The sequence below is a fragment of the Periplaneta americana genome, chromosome 5 (genome assembly GCF_040183065.1).
Source record: "Periplaneta americana isolate PAMFEO1 chromosome 5, P.americana_PAMFEO1_priV1, whole genome shotgun sequence".
Taxonomy (NCBI): domain Eukaryota; kingdom Metazoa; phylum Arthropoda; class Insecta; order Blattodea; family Blattidae; genus Periplaneta; species Periplaneta americana.
This window is the reverse complement of record NC_091121.1, coordinates 132,218,343-132,233,396: the sequence shown is the minus strand read 5'-3', so window position 1 is coordinate 132,233,396 and position 15,054 is coordinate 132,218,343.

Below are 15,054 nucleotides of genomic sequence, written 5' to 3'. Positions count from 1 at the left end.
ACTATGGGGAACTGCTAGCAACTAAAACATTGAACTACTGCAGCGGTATCAGTCCAAAACTTTACGTTCCATTGTCACTGCACCATGGTATGTACATAATGATGTCATTCATCATGATCTTAACATTTCAACTGTAAAAGAAGAAATCTCTAAGTTCAGCAAAATATACCTGCACCGATTAAATCAACATCCGAATCATCATGCATTAAATTTGCTGGATAATAGCCAAACAATAAGAAGACTTAAAAGGACCAATGCTCTTGACCTTCCATTCATTTTTACTACAGCTATTTAAAACATTGTTATTTTTCTTTTGGAGTGTTGTCATGGGATAACATCTCCACTCATGTCATATTCTTTTATAATATTTACTTATTGTCTAATGTAGACAGATTGTAAATGTGGCATAATTGTAAAAAAAAAAAAAAAAAAAAAAAAGAATTTGTCAGTAACTTGAATAAACACAGCAATAATCAGCAACGCCGGAAATCTGAAATATTAGAAGTTTCCCTTTACAAATCTAATCATTCATTTCTGAGTATTTTTATTTGTGATTATTCATCTCAAATTTGGCCATTAATCTATAGTATTCTCACCTTTAGGTAAAATTTGGGTTAACATTTACATTTTTTCAATGTTTATTTCTCCTATGTTTAAAAAAGCACAAATTGAACACTTTATTATTGTTTAGAGCAGCGTATCACCATAATCTAGTACCTATACAATCACGAAGCTCAATATGTAGGGGAAAATGCATCCATTGACAGTTGAGGCTATAGTAGCGATCCTAGTGACTAGCTACAACAAGTTTAAGACAGACCCCTTCCCTAGCAGACGACAAAATATAGTTATTACATTTTCGTTAGCGTGTTCTTAACATTTTCCTTCCACTATTGAAATATTGAATACATGAGGCTTATTTATTATTTTCATATTTCATTCATTCATTTAGTGTTCTGCCCAAGGGCAGATCTTTCACTGCAAACCCAGCTTTCTTCAGTCTTTCTTATTTTCTGCCTTCCTCTTTGCTTTCTAATATGATCCATATATCTTATTGTCGTCTATCATCTGATATCTTCTTCTACCCCCATCTTTTCTCCCGTTCACCATTCCTTCCAGTGCATCCTTCAGTAGCCAGTAACGCAACCAATTCCTTTCCCACTGCCTGATTATTTTAATGTACCGGTAGTATATTAAAATCCACCACAAACTCGAAGATACAAGAAATAGAAATAATATTGTTTTTTATCGTTTACATAAAACAAACTGAAATTTAATATAGCCTTGAATGAGTGGGGCGATAATGAACTACGAAACTGAGAAAATATTAATTTGCAGTTACCATTACAACAAAATAGTAACAACAACCTTATAAACGTGTCCTTCTTGTCTCTTATAGTTATTCAAATTATTCTCTTTTAGTTATTAACCCTAGCACTGCTAAGGGGGGGCAAAAATTGCCCGCACTATTTGTTTTATTTGTGTAGACTATGTAATTGTTGACCTGAAGAAACAAGATTGTAGGTAGTTGTAGATTAATATCTCAAGTATATAATGACATGGACTTATAATTTTTATGATTTATTTAAATCTGCCTACCATCTTCATTTATAGTGCGGGCAATTTTTGCCCCCCCTTAGACATGGGTGTGACAATTTTTCTGTCTGAAAATATTGATCAATAATCAGATTAATATACATTGTTTGATTGTTGGTACCACTGTATATACAAATTTAATTCAAATTATGTTGTCATTGTTGCTTTTAAAGTAATAACTGTCTTGTTATTCAAACTGGAACAGTTGGAAATTAGTTGTGTGAAATGTCTCGTAATAATCAGAGTGTCAAAATGTCTCGGAGTTTTCTCACAGAAAAAGAGGTGACAGCTATGGTAAATGAAGATAATATAGATGATGCAAGTGATCCAGAAGAAGATGATAATGTTGTGACATACGACAGTGACACTGAATATCACAGAGAAATTGAAAGTGACTCAATTTCGAGAAGTTCATCCCCTGATCAGCAGCACGCTTCTACTTCTAACATCGCTGTTATAGCAAGAAGTGGTAGGGAATATACTACTGCACCTCCAAGGCAAGTCCGCAGGCCAGTACAGAATATAGTGAGTTTCCATGAAGGTTTGACAAATGAAGGTTTGACCTCTAAAGCGTCAGAATCTTTCAAAAAGTTTATAACTCCTGAAATAGTGAACATTATTGTGCATCATACTAACGAAGAAGCTAGTATTAGGAATCTAAAACATACAAACACAGAAGAATTATATGCCTTCATTGGTATTTTGATACTCATGGGTGCAAATAATGACATTGAACTGCCAATTGATGATTTATGGGGAAAAGTACTGGGCAAGAACATCTACACAGCTACAATGAGTCGTATTCGATTTGGAGAACTTCTGTCCTTGATTAGATTTAATGATAAGCAAACAAGAACTGAAAGACGAAAGCAAGATAAGTTTTGCCCCATTCGTGAAGTTTTCTATAAAATTGACGAATTGTTTGTAAAATACTACATACCTAGTGCACATCTAACAATCGACGAAATGCTCTCGCTCTTTCGAGGAAGATGTCCATTTAAAGTCTTTATGAAAGACAAGCCAGGCAAATATGGCATATTGATTAGGATGTTATCGGATGCACACACCCGGTACATTCTGAAAATGGAGGTCTATGCAGGAAAGGACGAGCGACCCGCCGAGGAACGGAGTGCAAAGGCAGTTGTTAGACACCTAGTGAAGCCGCTGGAAGGGACCGGAAGAAATGTAACAACGGATCGTCATTATACATCCATCGAACTAGCGGAGGAACTTTACAATGATGACAAGCTGACTTTGGTGGGGACATTGAAGAGTAACAGAAAGCACATACCGGAAGAGCTAAAGAAGACGCAGGGTCGAGAGCTATATTCCTCTAGATTCTTATTCACAGACCCGAAAACAGGCAAGGCACCAGTTACCTTGGTTTCATACATCACCAGACTCAAGCCCACTAAGAATCTCCTACTTCTATCCACACAACATGATAGAAAAGTGGATGAGTCGACAGAGAAAAAGAAAACAGATGTTAATCTCTACTATAATGAAACAAAAGGAGGTATAGACAGCATTGATCAAATGACGCGACATCACTCTGTGAAGCGGGGGACTAGAAGGTGGCCACTATCTATATTTTTCACCTTGATAGATATTGCATGTCTCAATGGTGGAACAATTTTCATGAAAAACAACCCCGACTGGAATAAGAAGAAGCATAATGTAAGAAGGCTCTATATGCTAGAGTTGGGCCAACAACTAGTTAGGCCAGTTGTGGAAGAGAGAGCCAAGAATATTATAGGTTTGCAAAAGCCTATCATCTCTGCAATAGAAAGTGTTCTAGGGAAAACGCTTCCCAGTACTAGTGTAGTTGTTCCTTCTGGTGCATCGTATTCAAGGGGAAGATGTCATCTCTGCTTGAAGACAAAAAGCTCTAAAAGGGAAAAAGACAAAATGACAAAAGTGTCTATAATTTGCTGCAGGTGCTGTAAATATGTTTGTTCCACTCATTCTGCAAAAACAATCATATGCACCAACTGTGAAAATGAAAGTGAAAGTGAGTGAAAAAAAAAGCTATTGACAATTGAGCAATTTGTGACTTTGATTTTTAGTTTTGTTATATGTGATCTACAATAGTTTTGTTGATTACTTAGTACAGAAAAGCCTGAAGTTTAAAAAGTCAAAGCATTAGCCTATATGAGAAATATACGTTTTTATAAGACTATTTTCAAAAACACATATACTGTATGTGTCTTTTAGAATGTTCCTGATATAGACAATTGTGTAGTAGGCTAAATATGAAAATAATGTTTTGTTCATTACTTAGTACAGATAAGTCTGAAGTTTAAATATCCAAAGCATTAGCCTATGTGAGAAATATACGTTTTTATAAGACTATTTTCATAAATACTTATATGTGTGTCTTTTTTTAATGTTCCTGATATAGAAAATCGTGTAGTAACATAGTAAAGTAATTCTTAGTCTATTAAAAAATCAAAACAAAGCGCGGGCAATTTTTGCCCCCCCCTTAGCCATCCACGTGACAGATCGAAGCTTAGTAGTGCTAGGGTTAACATTTATCAAATCGGTAACGAACATTTCACAACTTACACAACTTGTCTTTACAAGCAACAATGCGAAAAAGTACCGGCACAGACTAAAGTCCCTAGTACTCCTAGTAGCTAGCCGCTTGGAGCGCTGTAATCTCAAGAAATGCAAAAAATCACCTTAGGCTTCGTGACTGTATGTACTAGACTGTGGTATTACATTATTGGTAGCTTGCTTTTATATTGTAAATAAAGGTAGTTAATAGAAATGCATTGCTGGGGAGTGGTTTTGTCACCCCTGCAATAAATTGTGCACCTTCCATATCCCATCCTTGTCGCTCCGCTCCTACGTCCAGCCTTTTATTATCGCCTGCTACGGCCCAGGTTCGTGCCGGAACAGCTAAGTGAATATCGACTGGCAGGTCACGAGCCCGCGATGATGGCGTTGATACCGACCTCATTACACCAGGCAATAAGGAGGGGAAGTTCTACAGTAATTTCCGAAACGGACAGTACTCAACTTACTTTCATCTGTCAGCGAATTTATATATTTTATACAAAATAAATCTGGGTGTGGTTTATTTCCTCATTTTAGGGTGTAGCCTATAGAAAATATTGTGACTGCGCAAAATAAATATACTTTATTTATACTAGCGAAGATTAGCTCCGTACGTAGATGAAATTATTGAGGATCATCAGTGCGGTTTTAGGCGTAATAAATCGACTATTCATCAGATTTTTTGTATTCGACAGATAATGAAGAAAAAATGGGAGTATAAGGGTACAGTACATCAGTTATTCCTAGATTTCAAAAAGGCATATGACTCGGTTAAGAGGAAAGTATTATATGATATTCTTATTGAATTTGGTATTCCCAAGAAACTAGTTCGATTAATTAAAATGTGTCTCAGTGAAACATACAGCAGAGTCCGTATAGGTCAGTTTCTATCTGATGCTTTTCCAAGTCACTGCGGGCTAAAGCAGGCAGATGCACTATCACCTTTACTTCTTAACTTCGCTTTAGAATATGCCATTAGGAAAGTTCAGGATAACAGGCAGGGTTTGGAATTGAACGGGTTACATCAGCTTCTTGTCTATGCGGATGACGTGAATATGTTAGGAGAAAATACACAAACGACTAGGGAAAAAACGGGAATTATACTGGAAGCAAGTAAAGCGATCGGTTTGGAAGTAAATCCCGAAAAGACAAAGTATATGCTTATGTCTCGTGACCAGAATATTGTACGAAATGGAAATATAAAAATTGGAGATTTATCCTTCGAAGAGGTGGAAAAATTCAAATATCTTGGAGCAACAGTAACAAATATAAATGACACTCGGGAGGAAATTAAACGCAGAATAAATATGGGAAATGAGTGTTATTATTCTGTTGAGAAGCTTTTATCATCTAGTCTGCTGTCAAAAAATCTGAAAGTTAGAATTTATAAAACAGTTATATTACCGGTTGTTCTGTATGGTTGTGAAACTTGGACTCTCACTCTGAGAGAGGAACATAGGTTAAGGGTGTTTGAGAATAAGGTGCTTAGGAAAATATTTGGGGCTAAGCGGGATGAAGTTACAGGAGAATGGAGAAAGTTACATAACGCAGAACTGCACGCATTGTATTCTTCACATGACATAATTAGGAACATTAAAACGGAATCTTCCTCTCAACGGGAACTAAAGGTGACCGAATATGACGAATACCCGCCAAGAGAACCCCAGGATCAAACTGCCAAAGAGACTAAACTGCAGGCTCAGTACTACCTGCACGATTTCTATATGAGTGTCCTGGGAGAAGAGTACTCTGCGGCAAGGCTACACCGATCATCTGGTGTTCTTGAGCAGGAGAAGACAACGGATCTCCCCTCAACAAGCAAGCCTGTTCCTGAACAGGAAGATTTACCGAAACCGGAAGAAACGCCACAAGATCAAGCTTCCGGGAAAAAACGCTTGTCCCGAAGGCAAAGGTATATGTTTGTGTATCAAACTTAGATAATAATGCACTCCTGCTTCTATACTGTAGTAGCTTCTGTACTCTTGCTACTTAGACCAGCGGCTCCCAGCCTATTGGGTGTCAGGACTCTTAAAGGTTCATATTTCATTTCGACGGACTGTCTAAAATGTTTAGTATAATTTAGGACCACAAACGTGTTCTACGCGTTAAATTTTTGCATGGTGTAGTGAAGTAAGCATCTTAATGTAAAGGTGAATGTTCTCGATACAAATCTACACGCTTTGACTGATTCGTGCCAAAGTTTGTAAATTTAACCTTCATAACCAGGAGAAAAACATAGGGTATATTGAAATTGTGAAAATGAACGTGAAATTAATTATTAAACAAATAAAAATTAAAAATAAATACGATGCAACATTCATGGATAATATTAAAATGCAATTTTCTGCAGTCAATAGATCTTTATTATTGTCTGTTGTATGCAACATCGACTTTCACGAGGCCGTGGAAATTATAACGCGAAATTCAATTACATTGTTGATACACAACATGAAGGCTAAAATCTAGAAGACAATTAATGTATAACTATATTTACCCACATTCGCTCAAAGTTGCAAACATTAACTTAAAACTGCGTGTTTTTCCACACTCTCAGCTATATTTTATACAAAGGAGTGAAAAAAAAAAGTTTTTACACATATCAAAAAGCACTTCAATGATACTTTTGTCATTTTGCTAATGTAGTATGTGAATATACGTAAGCCCACTGAAAATAACACTGTATTAATTATTCACGTCCGAAAATTTATTACTGCGAAATTCTATCAGTATAATCACGTTGCAATTTAGTATGTTAAGCGTTGTGGAAAGAACAATCTCTTAATTTCTAAAATACTGCCATACGTCTCTCAGAATATTAGTCTCTATGTTAAAAAATGAGTTCTTGCGAGTTTATATTGTATCTGTATTCTGTATATAAAATAATAATGTAAATAATATGTTTTGAATTTGTGAGATATAATTTCTCAAGTCATGAATTAAAAAATAAACTGGGTATTATATAAGCGGGCGTACAGCGATCAAAGAGTAAATTAATATTCCAATATAAATTAAAATATATGTAGGCTATAGACTATATTGATTCTATGGTACGACCGATAGAGAGATAAATTTTGGCTCACGATGACACCCCAACGGGTTCAGACTGGGAACAAGGGAATTCCCTGTTCATCGTCAGCTGTTTCTGGAATTTAAGTGAAAGCGTACATAGACATGAAGTTACGTGAAATGTATGTTAGCACAGCAAGGATCAATGTACACATCTTATAATTACTTTATCTCTGCTTCTGTGCAACGTCACATTCGCGGTGGGGAGGAAAGGAGACGGCAGAAAGGTTGTAATGATTTTAATACGCTGACTTCCACGAATAAGATAAACCATTTAGAATTTAACAGTCTCTGACCGGCAGAGATAAAATATAAGATTTGGAGAACATTGAGTTAACGTAAAGTGGACCGAGAGGTGCGTTTTTGTTTCGCTGAACTTCAAGGCAAGAAAGATTGGGCGAGAGCTGCAGGAGAGGCCAGGGTCCTTAATGGACTATAGCGCCAGAAGAATGGAGAATGAAAATCAAAGCAATGCTAACTCATTTAAAGTTCGTAAGTCAATCTTGATAATAGAATTGTACTAAAAAATTCAAGTAAATTGGTGTCAGGAACTGTTATTTCACTCATTATTTATTATATCAGCCACAATGCACACTAACACTTCAACTGAACACAACTGACGAAAAGGGATAACTCGGAAACTACTTATTTTGAATGTCAAAGCTAGCTTCCTGTGAGCCTTGCGACCAGGGTAGTTTAGTTAGAAAGGGATGGAAAATCTACGGGGTGGGTTACACAGAAGAATGAGTGTAAGAAACCAGTCTGCTTGGAAGCTGGTGTGTGCAGGCTTCTTGTTTACTGCTGCATCACAAATCATCCTGAGCTGCCGCATCACAATATTTAATGCGTAAATATAAATTCTATTAAAATTAATAAACAATTTTGTCCATAGATTGCACCACCTTGGAGCGCGCCAGAGGGGAGAAGAAGCCGCAGGCGGGCCTACCGACGAGGGTGGACAAGCTGCCTAGCACCAGCCCGAGGGTCGTGGCTTCGATGGCAACTGCTTCGGAGCGTTGGAGAGGGGAGCGTGGACAGCAGCCAGCCGAGGAGAGGGCGGATGTCACACCCCTACGGAGGAACTTGAGGAGCTCCACGGTTCCGCAAGTAGGTCAGGGGAAAAAGTAGAGGTACCTCACCCCCCTCAGCATTGCAGCCTTCAATATTGAAGGTTTTAAAAAGAAAGTATCATGTGACCGATTTATGAACTTTGTACAGTCCCTAGATGTAGTGTGTTTCACAGAAACCTGGCTTAGCTGTAAGGATAATCTAGAATTGAACAATTTCATTAGTTTTAGTAAGGGCAGAGATAAACGTGGCAGGAGGGGTAGGTGGGCGGGAGATGTTTCCATTTCTATTAAAAAGGATATAGGAGATAATATTAAGAATTTGAACACGGGCCTGGAAGGGGTTGTCGGAGTATCATTAAGAGTGGGTGAATTAGATTTAGTGATTTTGGGTGCTTATAGGCCGCCTTCCGGTTCGCGGTATGCTAATCCGCATTTCTTTGAGGACCTGGCAGAGATCGTTTCCAGTTTAACAACCAAATTTCCAGGGGCGGAGCTCATTGTTCTCGGTGACTTAAATTCAAGGACGGGCCGCGAGAACATTTCATTAGTAGGCGGGAATACGGAAGAGGACGACAAAAGGGGGCCAAATAGAAATAGTAAAGATAAGATTCTGAATGGGGAGGGAAGGGATTTATTGGCATTTTGTGACGTCTTCAATCTAGAAATTATGAACGGGAAATATGGGAGGGATCTAGAGGGACAGCTGACTTTCATAGGGGCGAACTGAGGGAGTGTGATAGATTACATACTGTGTAGCATGAACTTAATCGACAGCATTGCGGATTTCAGGGTGGGGGACAGGATTGAATCACAGCACTCACCTGTGGTTTTGCAGATTCATGTTCAGTCAAATAATACAAATAAGGAAGAGATAAGAGTTTGGACGGAAAACCGGGGCAGAACTGTTAACAGATATAAATGGAAGAGCGAGCTACAGGACACATTTCTCACTAACTTAAATGAACAGCTTCAGGGGGGGCGGGGGGAATCGGCGGAGACGCTGACAAATATTTTAAGAACGGCAGCGGGTAGTATGGTGGAACGAAGAAAGAATAAGGGGAGCAAACGGGATGACTGGTATGACGACGAATGTAGGGTGGCTAAGAAGGTGGCTGAAGAAGCCCTAAGGGTATTTAGACGCGTGGGGAATGATGAAAGTAGGATAAGGTATGTTCAATTGAGGAGAAATTACAAAAATATCATTCAGCTCAAAAAGATTAACTGGGAACTTAGGAAAGCAGGTGAGCTGAGTAGAGTGGTAGAGAACGGGGATATATCTGAAATGTGGCACACTATTAAAAGAATAAGAGATGGAGGATGGGTAAGGAACGAAATTACACCAGAAGTATGGCGGGAATATTTTAGGGGCGTTTATGGGGAAGGAGAGATGTGCGGGGGATTAGTGATAGGACCGGAAGAATTATTGGGGTTTCCGGAGGTTCCGGAGCTGGACGCAGATATTTCACGGGCAGAAATTAGAAAAGCGGTTTCCTCTTTGAAGAATAATAAAGCACCAGGCTGGGATGGTCTGCCATCAGAAATATTTAAGGCTGCTCTTGTCAATGATAAATTTGTACAAAGGGTGCAAATTGTGTTTAATGATTTATTTAAGTATGGGAAATACCCGGAAATTTGGGCTACATCCATCATTCATCCTATCTATAAAAGGAAGGGTTCGATTGGATCTCCAGACTCATATAGAGGCGTGGCCTTACTGCCTACTATGGGTAAAATCTATTGTAAAATCTTGTATGAAAGAATGAAGGGGTGGGTGTCTCGGCATGGCAAAATTTCAAAATTTCAGATGGGTTTTATGGAAGGTCGTAGCACAGTTGACAACATATTTATTTTGGATTCACTGAAACAGAAACAAATGTCTAGAAAAGGGGGGAAATTGCACTGCGCTTTCGTGGATTTTCGAAAGGCTTTCGACACTGTGGAGAGAGAAGCGCTTTGGTATAAATTATGGATGAAAGGGATGTCGGGCAAGATGATTAGGGCGCTTCAGGGGATATATAATAAAGTGGAATTTTGTGTTAAGTACGACATGAACAGAGTGTCTGAAAGCTTTTGCAGTCGCAGAGGTGTGAAACAAGGTTGCATACTGTCCCCCTTACTTTTTAACCTGTTTATTGACGATATAACAGAGATTATGTTACGAGAGGACATCGACGCACCCGTCATAGGGGACGTGAATATTCCAGTACTATTGTACGCTGACGATTTGACATTATGTTCTAAAAGTATTAAGGGATTGCAGAAAGGACTTGACAAGCTTCAAATATACTCTAGGGACTGGGGATTAAAAGTAAATACTGAAAAGACGAAGACTATGACCTTTAAGAACGGATGTGTTTACAGTAAAACGGAGACTTGGACATACGAAGGCCGAGCACTGAACAACGTGAAAAGTTTTGTTTACTTAGGGGTAACAATGACGATGAACGGAAAATGGAATAAACATATAGACACTACAAAACATAGGGCATTGATAAAAGCGATGGAAACGCTGAAGATACGTAACAAAATCCCGGAAGTCTCTCTAAATTTATTAGATAAAGTATATAACGCGGTAGTTAGATCTACAATTACGTATGGGGCAGAAATTTGGGGTTGGGGAAGAACGGAAAAGCTTAACCAGGTACAAAGCGACTTTTTAAAACGGATAGCGGGAGTGGGGAGGGGAACGGCTAACAGCGGAATCCTAAGAGAATTCGGACGCCATAGAGACTCAATAGAATGCAAGATAAAAGTTTTAAAGTACTACTTGAGGATTGTGCATGGAGATCAGTCTCTTATTAGAACGGTCTGTTATAGGGAGCAACTCGAGAGGCGAGACCAAGTAACCTGGGCAGGTAGATTACGCAGAGGGTTGGAGGAAATAGGCATGGGATTTATAATCGCGGAAGATTGCAGGAACAAGCGAAATGTCTGGGGGAAAGTCAAGAAACGCCTGAAGGATATAGACAGGCAAGTAACAGAAGGGGAATGTAGGGATAAGGTTGCTCTGGAGATTCAATCGATGATCAAAACAAATTGGGGGGCTGAACTATATCTCTATGGAGGTAGCAAAGATGGTAGACTGGGTTTAATCTGGTTCCGTCTAGGAGCCTGGAGGGCACTTAAAATCGTCAACGAAGAGGGGGCGAGAATATGTCCTCTTTGCGGTAGAGGCGAGACATCACACCACATTTTGTCGGAGTGTGAAGCCACAGAAGCTCTGAGGAAACGATTCCTGCCAGAGTCCTTCATTACATCTAGCAGGGGGCACTTGGCGACATACGCTGTATTAAATAACGTTAAATCCTATGACAGTGTGGGAAAATTTTTGGCAAAAGTTCGACAGTTGAGGGTGGAATTGGCCGAGGGGGAGGGAGCCGAGGGATAAGGGAAAGATTTATTAGTGTTGCAATGAGTAATATTAATATTGAGCAAATGATAGAATTAGGGGATAATATATTTTTTTTTACTGTGTCTTTTGTATTTTATTGCGTGTGTGTTTTTATTTATATACTGTATTACCTTTATATTTATTATTTGGATTATTTGGTGCAGCTTCAACAAGAAACTGAATTGTTTATACTGTATATATATATATATATATATGTGTGTGTGTGTGTGTGTGTGTGTGTGTGTGTGTGTGTGTGTGTGTGTGTGACACGGTGCGTGTCTGTTTTTCATATCTCCCTTCTATTTTATTTGTATTATTTTTGTGAAATTTGGTATAAAGTTAGATTAGTTATAATAGTGGTAATCAATGATAACGGTAGTAATAATAATAACTGTTGTTTCACTATTTTATTATTAGTAGGCATTATTTTCGTTTTGAAGATTCAAACTGTGCATAGTTACAGCACGAATGGCCGTATGAGCTCGTGCAAAGGATCTTGTGTACATGAGTTTGTATAATTTATTATGCATCAATAAATGCACTTATCTATCTGCCTACCTACCTACCTACCTATCTATCTATCTATCATTTAAAGTTTGTGTGGATGTAGTTTGTATATATTTTCGTTTGGTTTTATTTTATTTTTAGTTTGATTTTTCTATTATTTTATTTGTATTTCTGGTGATGTGGAAGAGAAGGTCTGACGGTCTTAACTAAGCCAAAATGAATAAATAAAAACACACACACATATACAAACAAATTAAAAAACATTTGAACGTATGGCACGTGATGAAATATTTTCTTTCGCTGCCTCACCTACTTTTGTTTTTAAATTGAGTTAATATTTTCAGACATCCGGCTAAGAAGTTAATTAATTCATGTAAATGACACTATGTAAAGATTTCGTCTTTATGGACGAGGAAAATTAGTAAAGACAATTTGTTTTGGTCGTCTATAGTTGAGTTTCTGAGATTTCCGAAAAGTCTAACAACCAGTTTAATTAAAAAAAGAACCAAAAGGACAACCCGGGCAACGCCGTGTGCTATCAGCTAGTCCTTAATAAATATGTAGCGAAATTAAATTTTAGTTTCATCTTTCAATATGATCTGAAATCAATGTACAAATATATTTTGCGTTGTGTGATGTTTTCTGAGAAAAGGGAAATTGGTTGTATATTACCTTACAGCTGTCAGTTTTGAGAAGTATGGTTAAACTGTAGGCAAGTTTATTTCAATATTAAATTTATTCTCTTGCGAATATTGAATACACGTTTGTATGAAGACATTGTTACAAAAACAGCCCTAGTAATTGTTAATGAAATTCAGTTAAGGACACAATTTCTACTAAATGTTTATAGACTCCAAAAACGGTCCATGTCAAGTGCAATAGACACAAGGATAAAACACCAGTTGAACGGAAATAGCTGACATGTGTTATTTTATTTTTTTATTGTTCTTCTGAAGAATAGCAATTTTGACAAGGGTTGTTTTTGTAATAATGTCTTCATATTCTAAGATGGAAGAACAGTAAAGTTGGACGAAGAGCAGTTTGGCTTCAGGAAAAGGAAAGGTAACAGATATGCAATTTAATGCCTACAAACAATCGGCGCAAGATACCTAGAGAAGAATAAAGAAGTGTATGTAGAATTTGTGGACCTAGAAAAGGCTTTTCACATAGTGGATTGGTACAAACTGATGGGGATCCTAAAGAAAATAGTTGTGGATTGGAACGAGAGAAGGCTGTTCAGTAATCTTTATATGAAAAAACGAGTCTGAGTCAGGATAGGAAAAAAATATCAGAAGGAAGTGAAATGGGGAGAGGAATATGTCAAGGATGCCATTTACCGCCTACCCTGTTCAACATTTACCTACAGGATCTAGTGAAGAAACGTTTTCGGAACACGGGAGGAGTGATAGTAGGAGGAAGAAGAATAAAGTGCAAAAGATTTGAGTTGTTAGCAGGAGAGGAGATGATATTAAATGATATGCTACTGGAGTTAAATGACAACTGTGTGAAGTATGGGACGAAGATAGTTGTAAACAAGACGAAGACCATGGTCATACGAAGAAAAATAAAGAAGGTAAAATTAAGAATTCTACATAAAGCAGTAGAGCAAGTGGGCAGCTTCAGATACTTGGGATGTTCTATGAGCAGTAACATGAGCTTGTCAGGAAATCAAAAGGAAGATGGCAATGGCAAAGGAAGCTTTTAATAGAAAAAGGAGCATCTTCTACGAACCTCTGGAAAGAGAACTAAGAAAGAGACTAGTGAAGTGCTTTGATGTGAAGCATTGTAAGGGGTAGAAACATGGATATTAAGACGAAGTGAAGAGAAGCGAATAGACGCATTTTGAATGTCGATATGGAGAAAAATAGAGCTTATGAATTGGACAGAATAAGAAATGAAGCTGTGTTGGAAAGAGTGGATGAAGAAAGAATGATGAAACCGAATAGGAAGAGGAAAAAGAAATTAGTTGGGCCACTGGCAGAGAAAAAAATTGCCTACTGAAGGATGTACTGGAAAGAATGGTGAAAGGGAGAAGAGTTCGGAGCAGAAGAAGATATCAGTTGATTGACGATATTAAGGTAATGGATCATATGAGGAGAAAAAGAGGAAGGCAGAAAATAGAAAAAGTTGGAGAAAGCTAGGTTTGCGGTGAAAGACCTGCTTCTGGGTATATCAGTACGAATGAATGAATGAATTTGTTTTTCAGAGGAAGAACAATTGTTTGCATACATATGAATTTTGACTAGTGTAACATGTAGCTAGTCGTCGATTTATGCAATGAAGAGGGAACAATTGTCATCCAGTGAAAACAAGCATCTGTGTGGGAGAAATCCTGACTAATGACATATTTCTCAATACTTCCCTGCCAAATAAATCTGACAATAAATTTAGAGGTATCACTGTTAAGTGTCTCTAATGTCAAACGAACCTTAGTTCTGGGCAGTAGCAACACTAATCGTTCACCATGCAATTACGCCAGATAACAAATGACTCGAATACTGGTAATGATGTTTGAGAAAAACAGTTTCTGGGTTGAAGGACGGGATATCTTGCGGTTCCGCTAATCGTAAATGTTACGGAATGCAAGCGTTGAGAGATTATACTTGGCAACAATTCGTGACACTGAAAAATGTGGGCGAAATAGGAAGAAGCCACGCTATATTACAAATTAATGATGATTTAATTTACCAACGATAAAAGTGGCTACATTGCTTTAAACAAAGGATTTAATGACTTGAATTGTATTACAGATCGTTATTTTATTTCTTTGCAGAACAGCAGTACGAAAATATACCTGGACAAGATATCTAAACAAAGATATTTTACGTAATTAATGTCACTTACCTGACTTTAAACAAATGAATT